Source organism: Spermophilus citellus (assembly GCF_964194105.1).
Source record: "Spermophilus citellus genome assembly, chromosome: 14".
NCBI lineage: Eukaryota > Metazoa > Chordata > Mammalia > Rodentia > Sciuridae > Spermophilus > Spermophilus citellus.
Window position 1 is genome coordinate 59972326 of NC_138194.1, and position 12990 is coordinate 59985315.

The window sequence follows — 12990 nt, forward strand, 5'->3', positions numbered from 1 at the left end:
AAAATAGAAAGATGCTCAACATCATTAATTGTCAGAGAAAGGCAAATCAAGCCCATTAGATACTACTTCATATCCATTAGTATGGCAATTAGCAAAAAGACAAATGATAAGTCTTGTCTAGAACAAAGGTGGAGAGTTCCCCATAGATGGCTGGCAGGAATTTACAATGGAGCAGGCACACAGTCTAGGGTCTCTCAAGCAATTGAAAGTACAGTTACCATGTGACCCAAAAGCTTCACTTCTAGGCATATAAAATGGCTGAATTAAAACATGTGCTACAAAAACATGTACATGGGCATCTATTATAGTAAAAGCTTCGTCCCAGGGTTTCATAAACTGACTTCCAGACCACTCACGTATAATCCAATCAAGCCTTTATTGAAGCACACTGGTGGCGGCTGACCAGAACATAAAGCTGTTCCCCTGATCAACCCTGAACAATTGCAAAGGCACTCCTTATAAGCCTGAAAACTGCAAAAGGGATGTTCAGGGGGTCTAGCCAATGCAAGCAAGCCAGGTTACAGAAGCGGGACAGTGCAGTCAAGTGGAGGGAAGCCTAACCAATCACAGTTAGCCCAGTCACCCCAGTTACAGAATCAGAGCCCCATTACCCTAGTTACAGAAACAATGCCCCATTAGGTAGTTTTGTGTTCTTAAAGGTTTCTATAGCAAAAGGAAAAGAACATCTTGCCCCAGTCATGACTCTTCTACTTGGCATGGTTGTTTTACAGGATGAAATCATAAAACAAAATGGAGTCACATTTGCTCCTACTACCACACATCCATAGCAGCAATATTTATAATAGCCTCCAAATAGGAATAATCCAAATGCCTGTCAACTGATGAATGGATAAAGTAAAATGTAAAATATAGTATATCTACTAAAAGGATATAATTTAGCAATAGAAAGGAATGAAGTACTAACCATGCTTTGATATGAACAAACTTTTAAAACATTATGCTAAGTGGAAGAAACTAGTCACAAAGGTCCACATATTATATAATTCCACTTTTCTGTTCTGAAATGTCCAGAATAGGAAAATACATAGAAATTAGATTATGTTTACTCAGATATGGAAGGATTGTGAGGAAGAGCAAGAGGTGACAGCTAAAGGGTACAGGATTTGTTTTTGGAGTGATGAAATGCTCTAAAATTGCCTAGAATTAGGGTGGCATAATTCTATGTATATACTAAAAAACATATAATTTAAACATTTTTAAAGTTTTTAATTTTATTGGTACATTAAAATTATACATAATAGTGAGATATATAATGCTATGTTAATACATAAACATAACATAATTTTTTCAATCTTCTTCCCCAGTACCTTCCCTTTCTCTCCTTCCTTTCTAATCTACTGACTCTACTTCATTGATCTCTCTTCTATTACAAATGTTATTATTTTAATTAGTGCATTATCATTATACACTTTCAATGGATTAAATGGTACCCTCCAAAAAATGTAGACAAGAGTGAGGAAAGAAAATGGGATGATTTGGGGGACATAAGATATAAGGAAGCCCTTAGAAATAGTGATGAAGGAGGAGATGAAGAGAGAATTAGAGTAAAATAAACAGGAAGCAGTGGGAAATGAAAGGTAAGGTAGCAGAAAGTCCAGTTGTTGATAGCATTCCTGTGCTTCAGCCAGAGTTGTTAAAAAGTCCTTACTTTTTTTTTTTTGATCAATACTTTGAATGTTTCCTGAGAGTCTTTTCCATTTAATGAAAATGTTCCACTGAATTTAAGCAAAAAAAAAAAAGAAGGAAGTATTAGAAGATGTTGATATTAAAAAATGTTGACATGTTCAACAGAAATATCAAAGTCGCCAAATTCTTGAGCAATTTCCTTTTCCCTCGTCAGCATCCAAAACAAATCACGGTTTTCCTGATTGCAATTTTAAATTTAATTCACATATTTTTTCTTTACCCTATTTCATAGTAGATGCTTGCTAAGAAATGCTTCTAATCTTTCATTTTCTTGAGAATCTAAAAAGAAACAAATCAAGGCTGGGGTTGTAGCTCAGTGGTTGAGCCCTTACCTCACATGCTTGAGGCACTGGGATTGATCCTCAGCACCACAGAAAAATAAATAAATAAATAAATAAATAAATAAATAAATAAATAAATGAATAAGCAAACTAATTAATTAATTAAAGATATTCTGTCCATCTACAACTAAAAATATTAAAAAATAAGTTAAAAGAATTTTTTAAAAATTCTGAATTATCTAATGGTTGATATGCAAATTCTTCCTCTGAGCAACAGAAACCCACTGGGTTTATGAAGCAAGATATTTATATCAGCAATCTTATAGTTTGATGTGATTGTCCATACCTGAGTTCAATGTCATCTAGTAGAACTCTCATCCTTACACCATTCATTTGAATCCCTATAGCCTTTTTCCTTCCTATACACGAGGAACAAGAAATCCCATTGGAATTTTCCATGCTTTCACTATTCTGAAATAATGAGAATTTGTATTAATTAAATTTTTTAGAACTCAGAAAATTTAACAACAAAAGAGTAAGTAATCCAATAAAAATGGGCAAATGATATGAACATAAAATTCTCAAAAGAACAAGTACAAAGGGCCAATAAATATTTGAACAAATGCTCAGTATCTTCAGTCATCAGGGTAATGCAAATCAAAACTATTTTGAGATTTTATCTCATCCCAGCCAGATTGGCTAATCAAAAAAAAAAACAAAACAATAAATATCAAATGTTGGTGAGCTTATGGAGTAAAAAGAACCCTTACACATTATTTGTGTGGACATGAATTAAGAGAGTCACTATGGAAATCAGCATAAAATATCCTAAAAAGAAAAAAAATCTATAGTATAATCTGGTTATGCCTGGGCATTTATTCCAAAGAAATGCAGTCAGCATACAAAAGAGATACCTGCAAACCCATGTTTATTTTGGTATTACAATAGCCAAAATATTGAACCAGCCTGTGTGCCTGTCAATAGATGAATGGATAAATGAACTATTGTATGTATGTATGTATGTATATATAGATATATATATATATATATATATGTGTGTGTGTGTGTGTGTGTGTGTGTGTGTGTGTACACACACACACACACACACACAATGAAGTATTATTCAATCATAAAGAAGAATGAAATAGTGTTATTCCAGGAAAATGGATGGAACTGGAAGACATCATTTTAGGCAAAATGAGACAGATATAGGAAAGAAAGAAAGGAAGGAAGGAAGGAAGGAAGGAAGGAAGGAAGGAAGGAAGGAAGGAAGGAAGGAAGGAAGATGACCTATTATAGTAGAGGGCCAATTTTGGGGACCAGTGAGGAGAAAGAAGACAGGAGAGAGGGGAGGGCAAGAGAAGGTTGAAAGAAGGGTGGAGATGATCAAAGTACTATATACCCAAGTATGGAAATGTCACAGTGTCATCCATTAATTTGTATAATTAATGTACATTAAGAATTAAAATAAAACTTAAATCTTTTAATGTATAATTTTAATATTCACTTATGGGAAACCTCTCATCCAATGAAGGACAAATTTTTTTTAAAAAAATCATATAAGAGTCAGAGACTCTGCCATCACTTTAGTAACCCCTTAATTTGCAAATGCCTCTTGCAGCCAAACCTGAGTGGAAGAAAAGGTTAAAACACATGGGGCATCCCCACTCTTTATGATTGAAAGCCAGGGCTACTCAAGTGCTCTATAGACCAAGACCCCAGAATTAACGTTGTTTCCATTAGCTAGAAAAGTCCTTGTCAAATACTTTCCTATTCATTTTTTCTTAATTTTTCTCATGTGTCTCTTAAAAATCATAAAATTGCTTTGAACTGAGAACACAATAAGTGATTAAGAATATCCTTTAAACAAAAGCAAACTACGATGGGTTAAGTTTTGAAACAGGTGGATGTTAACTGTTATTAAATATGGAAAATGACAAACCCCAAAATAATGAGGTCTGAGAAAAGATGAGTGAGAAAGAAAGCCATAAATTGTGAGCCCTGATCCTTTCCCAGTACATTCTTTGGCGGTGATAAGACAAACCCTGGGGAGGAGGTGTCCATCAAACTTAGAACAGCAGTCTTGGGTAGGGGCTAAAGCATTAAATCCTTCCCTAACAAGCCCTTTCCAGATACCAACCACTGACCCCAGGCCCTCCATCTAGTCCAGTAAGATAACTGGAGACCTCAGTGACTGACCACCAATGCTGGACTCCCTCCAATTTCTGCCAGTAAAACAGACCCCCAAATTCCTGAGTGCCCAGGCTGACATTACTCATTAATAAAGTCACTTTTCAGGATAATCTACATAAGCCCAGTCTCTATCTTTGTTCAGTGGCTCATTTTCCACAAGGAGAGTAGGTCCATCAGAACTATGATCGCCACCATCAGAACCATGATTCCATTTCGGAATAGAAGAACTGAGCTGATTTGTGAAGTTTGTGTCCATCCCTGTCTTTTTGCACTAACAATTGCAAGTTAGGTAGGAATCCAAATTCATTTCTATTTGTTTGTGTTCATGTAATAGTGATGTTCACTTCTCTGTCCCTAGCTGAGTGTGCCACAGCTGGCCCCAAGTATAGACACTAAGGTCTTCATGGTGTGGTTCTTAGGAGACACTTTCCAAACATCTTTCCACCACTTGTCTTTGTCTCATGTTTGGTGAGGTCTATTCTTTAAAGAGTTCAAGAAGTTTATAGAATTATTCTTTGTAAATGATGAGGATCCATGGAAAGGGATCCAATGGCCGCAGAAGATCTGTACTAGCTAATATGAGCCAGAAGGCTCTGGTTGATGGTAGCTATACACCCCCCTTCCCCACCCCACCCCCAAAATCCCAGTCTTTTCCCACTCCCCAAAAGCCCAGTCTTCCATTGGGATACCACAGTCTTCACTTTTTATTTTTTTTGTACCAGGGATTGAACCCAGGGCATTTAGCCACTGAGCCATACTGACCTCCCCAGTTTTTATCTATCTATCTATCTATCTATCTATCTATCTATCTATCTATCATCTATCTATCTATTTTGAGACAGGGTCTTGCTAAGTTGCTTAAGGCCTCGCCAAGTTACTGAGGCTAGCCTTGAACCTGTGATTCCCAGTCTCAGCCTCCTGAGTTGATGGGATTACAAGTGTGCGCTACCATTGCCTGGCAAAACTTCCACTTTTAAATTTTAAAATACAAAATGTTGATTCAGTCTTCTTTTCTAGACAATGAAAGTTTATTTTTTAAAGTTTAAAACAATATTTTCAAATGCTGCAGACCTGTTTATATATTGTCTTCAGGGAACCCACACCTTGCACACACACAAACTTGTCACCTTCATAACAGCGAAGCACTTCCAATGCCAAGCAGCATCACCCTCATCTAAGAGTAACACCAAAAGTAAGTGCAACCTCGGCAGGGTGCACTCACACCTGAGAACATCTTTTGTCACAAAAATAAAATGATAAAGAATTGGTGCAGTTTCACACCGGCTAACAAAATCCGTTAAACCAATTAGATGAAGAACAAAATCTAAAGTCATTTAAAATTTAACTACTAAGCATGTGGTATTTCTATGAGAAGGTATGCTCAGACTTCCAATTTGGGCTTCCACTTGTCTTCTTGAAAATGGCATGAGGCTTCACTCTAGCATCTAGGTCTCCTCCATTACACCCTCTGCAAGGCATTGAATAAGAGCAGAGTTTCCAGAGGCAAAAACAAGAGAAGAATTGCAATGAAAATTGAATATATTGGCTCTCAAAGTCTAGGAGATCAAAGCAATATAAGAGTCATTTAGAGCCCCATGTTATTATTGCTAGAACACTGGCCCTTTTATTTTGCCACTTGGCCCCTTCTCACACCACTCAGAATCCCTCAGGCATCACCTCTGCTCTTGGCTCAAGGACACTTTATATCAATGTCTTTCAAAATGGCCTTCCTGACCCAGCATCACCTGGACATGGCCACACCTACTGAACTTGAATCTATCAGTGGGTCCAGAGTTTGACTTTTTATCTTTTAATAAGCTCTTAGAAGTAAAAAACAAAAAACAAAACAAAAAATAAATAAACAAACAAAAATGATAGCGTGGTATCAGTAATGGTAACTGCAAACAGCAATGACGGGTGCTGGTAATTTCTATCATTCTGCATTGAAATTGTATCTGTCTTCTTCACTTGCCTGTAAGCCTCTTGAATCCATCTATCAATCATCTACTATCTTCTTTCTATGTATCTATGTATCTATCTATCTACCTACCTACTTACCTATCTGCATATCTATCCAGCTTAAACAAGTGGTCCTCAATATCCTGTGATTTAAAATTGCAAGGTGTTAAGATATTGTATTATTATTGTATCTTCACTTTCAAAAGTCTTAACTTTGTTTTAATGCTATTTTATACAGTTTAGGTCTCAATCCCTTCAGAAATACATGTCTTCTAACATCTTTCATGTTTTCCCATTTAAAGAATCTTGCTTTTGAAGTACACTGCTTTATCTGTGTTTCTTTGAACATAGCTTGCCTTTCTTCTCTTCTCCCTTCTGTTCATTTAATTAAGGAAAACATATTTGCTGCCTGAAAAGCGGTTCTTCCTACCCAAATCTGTAATCACCCGGGGCTGCCTGGCTTGTGTGTGTTAGTACCCCCCCACACACACTCTTTTTTTTTTGTTGTTGTTCTCTTTCTTCCTTTGTTTCTTCTTCATAAGAGGTTCATTGAAAGGATTGTTTTAATCTATTTCTTTCTTCAAAAAATCAATAAATTAATCACAGTGTCAGGATGTTACAAAAATAGAATGGATATTTGGTGAACAAGGAACCATACAGATATTCTCGGAGATCTTTATTTTTCCATTCCTACAAGTTTGGTGTTTTATATATTTATTTTTCCTCCTTTCAGTGTATTCTTTGGCTTCTTCTTGTGTATGCCATCACAAGTCTTGCCAAAATATGCTGAGGAACCTGGGTGACAGCCAATCCACCTGCTTTAATTTATGGATGAATTTCTAACTTCAAGATAAACAAGTGTACCCTCCCCAGATGGAAGAGACTGGATTCCATAACATATACAGAAAACTTATACTCTCTCAATTATTTATTTTTATAAGTTTCTCACCACAAATATTTTTGAATGTTTTGCTTTGATTCTGACATGATCATGAACAACTCGCGCTGTTTAAAACTTGTGAATCTCCAATAGTTCCATTTGCTCCAGCCCCATGATCGTTTTCTTTTATCTCTCCTCGAACATGTCAACTGCAAGATGCAATTTCTGTTCCATAATTTCTTAAATGATCACTGTGAAAATTCTGTCAAATCTCTTCCTACCACAAGTGAATATTTATAGATGATTTATAAACTGCTGAAAACTGGAATATATAATGGAGAAGCTGACAGGGCTGGGCTGATTCTGCATCAGAAGGTGTAGGAAGAGCAGAAGAACAGATATTACCAAAGGGAGCTTCTGCTTTGCAAGTGCTCCCATGAAAATTTTAGTTGAGTACAGATAAAGAATCGCCTGCTCAGAAAGGACTGAGATCACTAAAATAATCGTGGCTGTCTCAAGAACCTCCTGTGGGCTTGTCTGTAGAGCTCTCAGACATAAATGGATCTGAAAAGCATTATAAAGATTTCTCTTTCAAGAGAATGACTTCTACTTGAAGTCCCCAGAGCCTGAAGTTTTCTTCTGTTGTAGGGATAGACATGGAACAGTTTCTATCAAACTCATGCAATTGAAAGTTTCAGAAAGTCTCTGGGATGTGCCTAAGTTGTAGATGTCTAGGTTTTTTTCCTCCTAATGAATCAGGGGGGAAAGGGATAAAAAAATCTGAAATTTCAACTGGCCTTTATACTTTCAGGACAACAAAAGTACAGAAGTATTACATCCATAGATAATTGTAAACTTTTGATGGCTAATAGGTTTAAACTTCCAACTAAACAGTTTAATAGGCATAGATATAGACTGATTTGGGTTCATCTTTCTCTTTCCTCCCCTTGTACCTATTGTTGATTGCAGCTGATAATAGCAGGGTTTTGCCCCAAAGTCAGACTGGAAGGAATAGAAAAGGGAACAGATTATTCACAAGTAGAAATTGTGAATCTCTGGGTCATTCTGAGTTGAAAAAGTTTGCTAAATACTTTTCTAATCCAAAGTTTTTGTTTTGTTTTGATAAAAGGCTAGTATTTAAACACTATGGGAAAAACTTAAATGTTAGATGAAGCTTCAGAAATACATATGTCTGCTTTTATGGGCTGGGAGAGGCCTGTTTTGCCCACTTACAGCTTATTGAGTGCCATCTGTATGCCAGGCACTCTTACTAAGACTGCAGTAGCATTACTTGTATTTCTTGTATACTCATAAACCCCCACAAATTGTTAACTGCATTATCACTATCTGGTAATAAAGAAAACTGAGGCATAAAGAAATTAAGCAGCTAGATCACGATCATACAGCTAAGAGAGAAAACTGGGATTTGAACCTGGGCAGTCAGATGCCAAATACCACCTTACCACTTGCTATCCACTTACCCACCTGCTCTTCTGCTCCTATACTTGGGACATACCTAAAACACTGCGTGTAAGGTAATAGGCTTTCTGTCTCTTGAAACTTTCTCTGTCATTCATGAATCTACTTGAGTATCTGACATTTGTTAAGAATCTATAGAGTAAATTTTGTGTGCTAGGATTTGGTTTCTCACTGGGAGAAAATAAACGAATGTGTGATGCAGGTTTAGTGCAATCATAAGGCCATCTGTGAATAAATAAGTGATAGTGTACATCAACTGAAGACATAAATATTTGCAGGAGAAAATTTCAGTTGAGTACAGAAGGATTATTGGGAAGGCTTCAATGAGTCTTGGTTTAGTACAAGTAATGCCTAGCATGGCAAATTGAATAAGAGCACTCCCCAAGGATATCCACATTCTTGTCCTTAGGACCAGTCAATATTTTGCCTTATAAGAGACTGGTAGATGTGATTAATGTTAAGTAATATTAAGGAATTCAAGATGGGGAGATTATCCTGGGTTACCTGGATGGGCCCTGAGAAATTGATGTGACTCCTATTTTTGAGAAACCAGCTTTCATCTCAAGGCCTGTCCTAAGGAAGGGGATGAGACCCTTGTCCTGGGGAAAACCCACAGAGCACTCCTAAGCACATACCCACCCTGATGAGTTGTTTGTCTGCAAATAACAGGAGAGATCTGTGGTGCCAGGTGTCCCTGACTCAGGCTATGTGAAGATCCATAGCAACCCCCTAGCAACCACCAATCAGCATGAGATAGGAAGAATACCAGGGTTGCCAGATGACCCCCCAGTAGTTTATGGTGGTTGATAACATGTTGGGAAACCATGTAGTTTAGCAGTACTCCCCTCATGGCCTAAACCAATCAGTTCAAAGGAATTCCCCTCTTGTACTAACCAATCACCCCTACCCAACTTGTTCCCACCAGTGAATGTGCTAATCAATATTAAGAGTTGTTGTTTGATTTTCCTGTGGTATGGAATGATTTGCTGTGTGATGTTGTAACGTATAAAGTATTCCCCCAAAACCTATAAAATCTCACTGAACAAAGGACTGGGACTCACTCCCTGGGACTGCTGCGTTCCTTGGGAATGGTTGTGAGTCCAGGCTCGAGCTTGCAATAAAGACTCTTGTGTGATTGCATCGGATTCCACTCCTGGAGGTCTATTGGGGTCCCACGAATCTGGCATTACAGCCCAAACTTATCATGTGAGCTCTTAAAAAGAGAAATTGTTTTTTTCATGTGGAGAGAAAGAGAGAGAGAGAGAGAGAGAGAGAGAGAGAGAGAGAGAGAGAGAGAATGATGATGATGATGATGATGATGATGCTTGAGAAGACACAGTCACTCTTGTGGACTTTGCAGATGAAGGGAAGCCTGTGAATCAAGCAGCCTCTAGAAGCTGGAAAAGGCAGGGAAGAGTTTCTTCCCTATAGAAAGGAAAATGGCTCTTTAGCCCAGATTGGTTGTGTTAAACTTCGGATCTTTGGAATCCTAAGATAATAGATTCACAGTAATATTTTGAAGCACCAGTAGAAAACTAACAACTAGCTTTGACTTGCTTGACAAGTCATAGAATTCTTACAGATACTAACTTGTTTGTTTCTGAATCAGTCTTCAGGGTTAGGTTGGGCAAAAGAGGAAATGGAAGCTCAAGGAGGTTGAATGAATTACCCAAGGTCTCACAGCTATTGGATGGCAAGGTGGTCTTCATCATGAGGACTTGCACTGAACTCTGTATTAAAGAATCTGTGTGGTACCATTCCCAGCTTTCCAAGACATCTCCATACTGCTTTCCAAATTGGCTGCACCAATTTGCAGTCCCACCAACAATGCAATCTGTATATGGGGTAAAAATGGGAGTTTATAACCCACTTGAATCAAAGTGTGAAATATAATATGTCAAGAACTATGTAATGTTTTGAAAAACCAACAATAAAAAAATTAAAAAATTAAAAAAATAAAATAAAGAATCTGTGTGTAGTAATGCTCAAATGATGTCATCAAAAACCTTTATTGGGCTTTTACATCATTTAACTAATGGTTGGCAAAGATGATATGGTAATATACCATACAGGTTGTGATCCAAAAGAATCTGATGTAGTTCACAAACTATAAATGATATTTCATGACTATAAATGAAAAGCTATGCATCCCCATGATGTCAGCTAAGAGCAAGCATCTGTATCATGCTCAAACGGTACTGATTTTTATGAACTATAAAATAATTTACATTGTAAAATGAAAATTTTTCAAGACTCATCCTGTTAAAATTCTTAGTCATTATAATTCTGTTAACAAGCCGGTTTGATAAAATGTCCATGCAATTTCAGTAAAAGCAAACAATTAGAGCAACTTGTTTTGTGATCAGCCCTTACATTGTGAATCCTCTAGTGAATTCATCACACTTTCAGAGTTCCAGATATCCTTGTAAAGAGAGAGAGAGTGTGTGTTCAATTTAATCTGTGTCACAGAGATCACGGTGCTCATGATATATGGTACCATGTCAGGAATTTCAATAATTTATTATTTGTAATATACATGGAATTGAAGACTCAAATATTGAAAATTATTTGCCTGAAGAAATGAGTCTTGGAAGAAAGGATGACTCATGTATTCAATAAACTTTTGCAATTATCAAGACATCTAATGAAAATGGATGGGAAAGCAAAGTTAATATGAGCTAAATTTCATTGAATCAGAATGTATTCTTTACAAAAATAAGCCTTAACAAAATCATATTAATTAATATATTCAGTGCTAACTAGATAAATTCACAGACTGTATTTGTTTTAGATGTGATTACTGGAGTTCTGCAAAGCTCCAATTGGTACCCTTGTACAGACTGCTGTAAATGTTCCCATACTATACAGATAATTGGTTTTAAAATTCATGTTATTTTAGTTTTTGCATTTGGCCTCAGGAAATCGTCCTCTTCACTAACCCCATTAGTGATTGGTGACTTTCTAAGTTTTTTTTTTTTTACCCATTTTCATTCTTTCTTCCTTCTCTTTCATTGAATTCACAAAATATCTCAAGTACCTCAATCTTATCTAAATTAATTTATCTTAAAGATAAAACATCTTTCTAAAATATCTAACATACTGAGTTTCTAATTGGTGCAAGCTGTTTTGATAATGCTGGCATCTTAAGTATAACACTAAGAAACTGAAGTGGGGAGGATAAAATAAATTCATGCTTTTAAATCATCACATTATTGAGGAAACAGAACATAAATACATGAAAAATAAACCCACTGGTCCAAGCTGAATTTCCCCTATCCTTTGAAAACTCTTGGGACCCTTCTCCAGAGACATCTCTTCTCCCAGGACAGAACCAGCAATGCATACATTAGGTTCAGCTGGGGGTGGTGGGGGGAGCAGAGGATGAAAGCCACAGAGGGGATCATGGTTTAGGCCACACATATCTCCTGTTTTATTTTTGTGTGTGTGTGATTTAAGAGGCAGGATATATTTTCTTATTTTGCTCAATCTAGGGTTTATAAAATTAAAAGTCTATTTCCTGGGTTATTCCCAGGGAATTGGCAATTTTATAAGGTATTGTAAGATAGAGGTGGAAAAGGGAGCCCTCACAGGCTTTTAGCTGATATGCTATGAGCAGAACTCTAATTTAGGAAGAAAAAATGGTCCATTGATTGAGGCAAACTTCAGTTGGATTTTTAAACTAGCCTTAATCTCATATAAGCCTTACATTATATCTTCTGTGTGTCAGATGTTGCTTGAATAATAATAGTAAAAGATTTGTTTGAGAACTGACTATTCTTTCTGTCTTTCTAAATGTAAAGCAGTATAGCTAGCTAGGGGTTTATGTGACTATATATGACTATATTTAGAGTGTTTACTATTTATAATTAAAATGCTTGGGTACTGATTTACTTTATGATAGTTTTGTACAAAAAGTTTCATTTGTTTCTGTGTGAGTAAATGAACTCTCACACACAGCCAGGTTACGGTAATTAGCATTAGAAGTCCATTTAACTAAGAATCAACTTTTTCAAATTGATAACTTAACATTTAAAATATATTTTCTGAAATACTTCCCACAGTGTTTATCATTATAATTGATGAAATGACAGTTATCTAAATAGGTGCATGATTAAAATATTGTAAGAAGCCCAACCACCTTGAATAAACCACAAGCCAAGCAACTTATTGTCATTGGTAGCATAATCAATATATCTACAGTCCCACTGGTCCTGTGTTTCCCTGCTTCTTGGAGGAATCAGATGTAGGATTCTTCTCTAGGGCTGATTTGATATGCCATTAGAACATCAGCACATGATTGAGCTTCTCATACAAGGTGGTAATCAGTGTATCTAGGCAGAGACTGAATTTTCTCCAAGCTGTGAAACAGTTGCATGACCATTTAGGAACCATTTTGTTAATAAATTTTGTTAACCATCTTGTTAGTAAATTTAGTGTGTAATTTGCTCTTAGATTTGTTTTAATTGTGAGATGGCATCTATTAGTTATGCT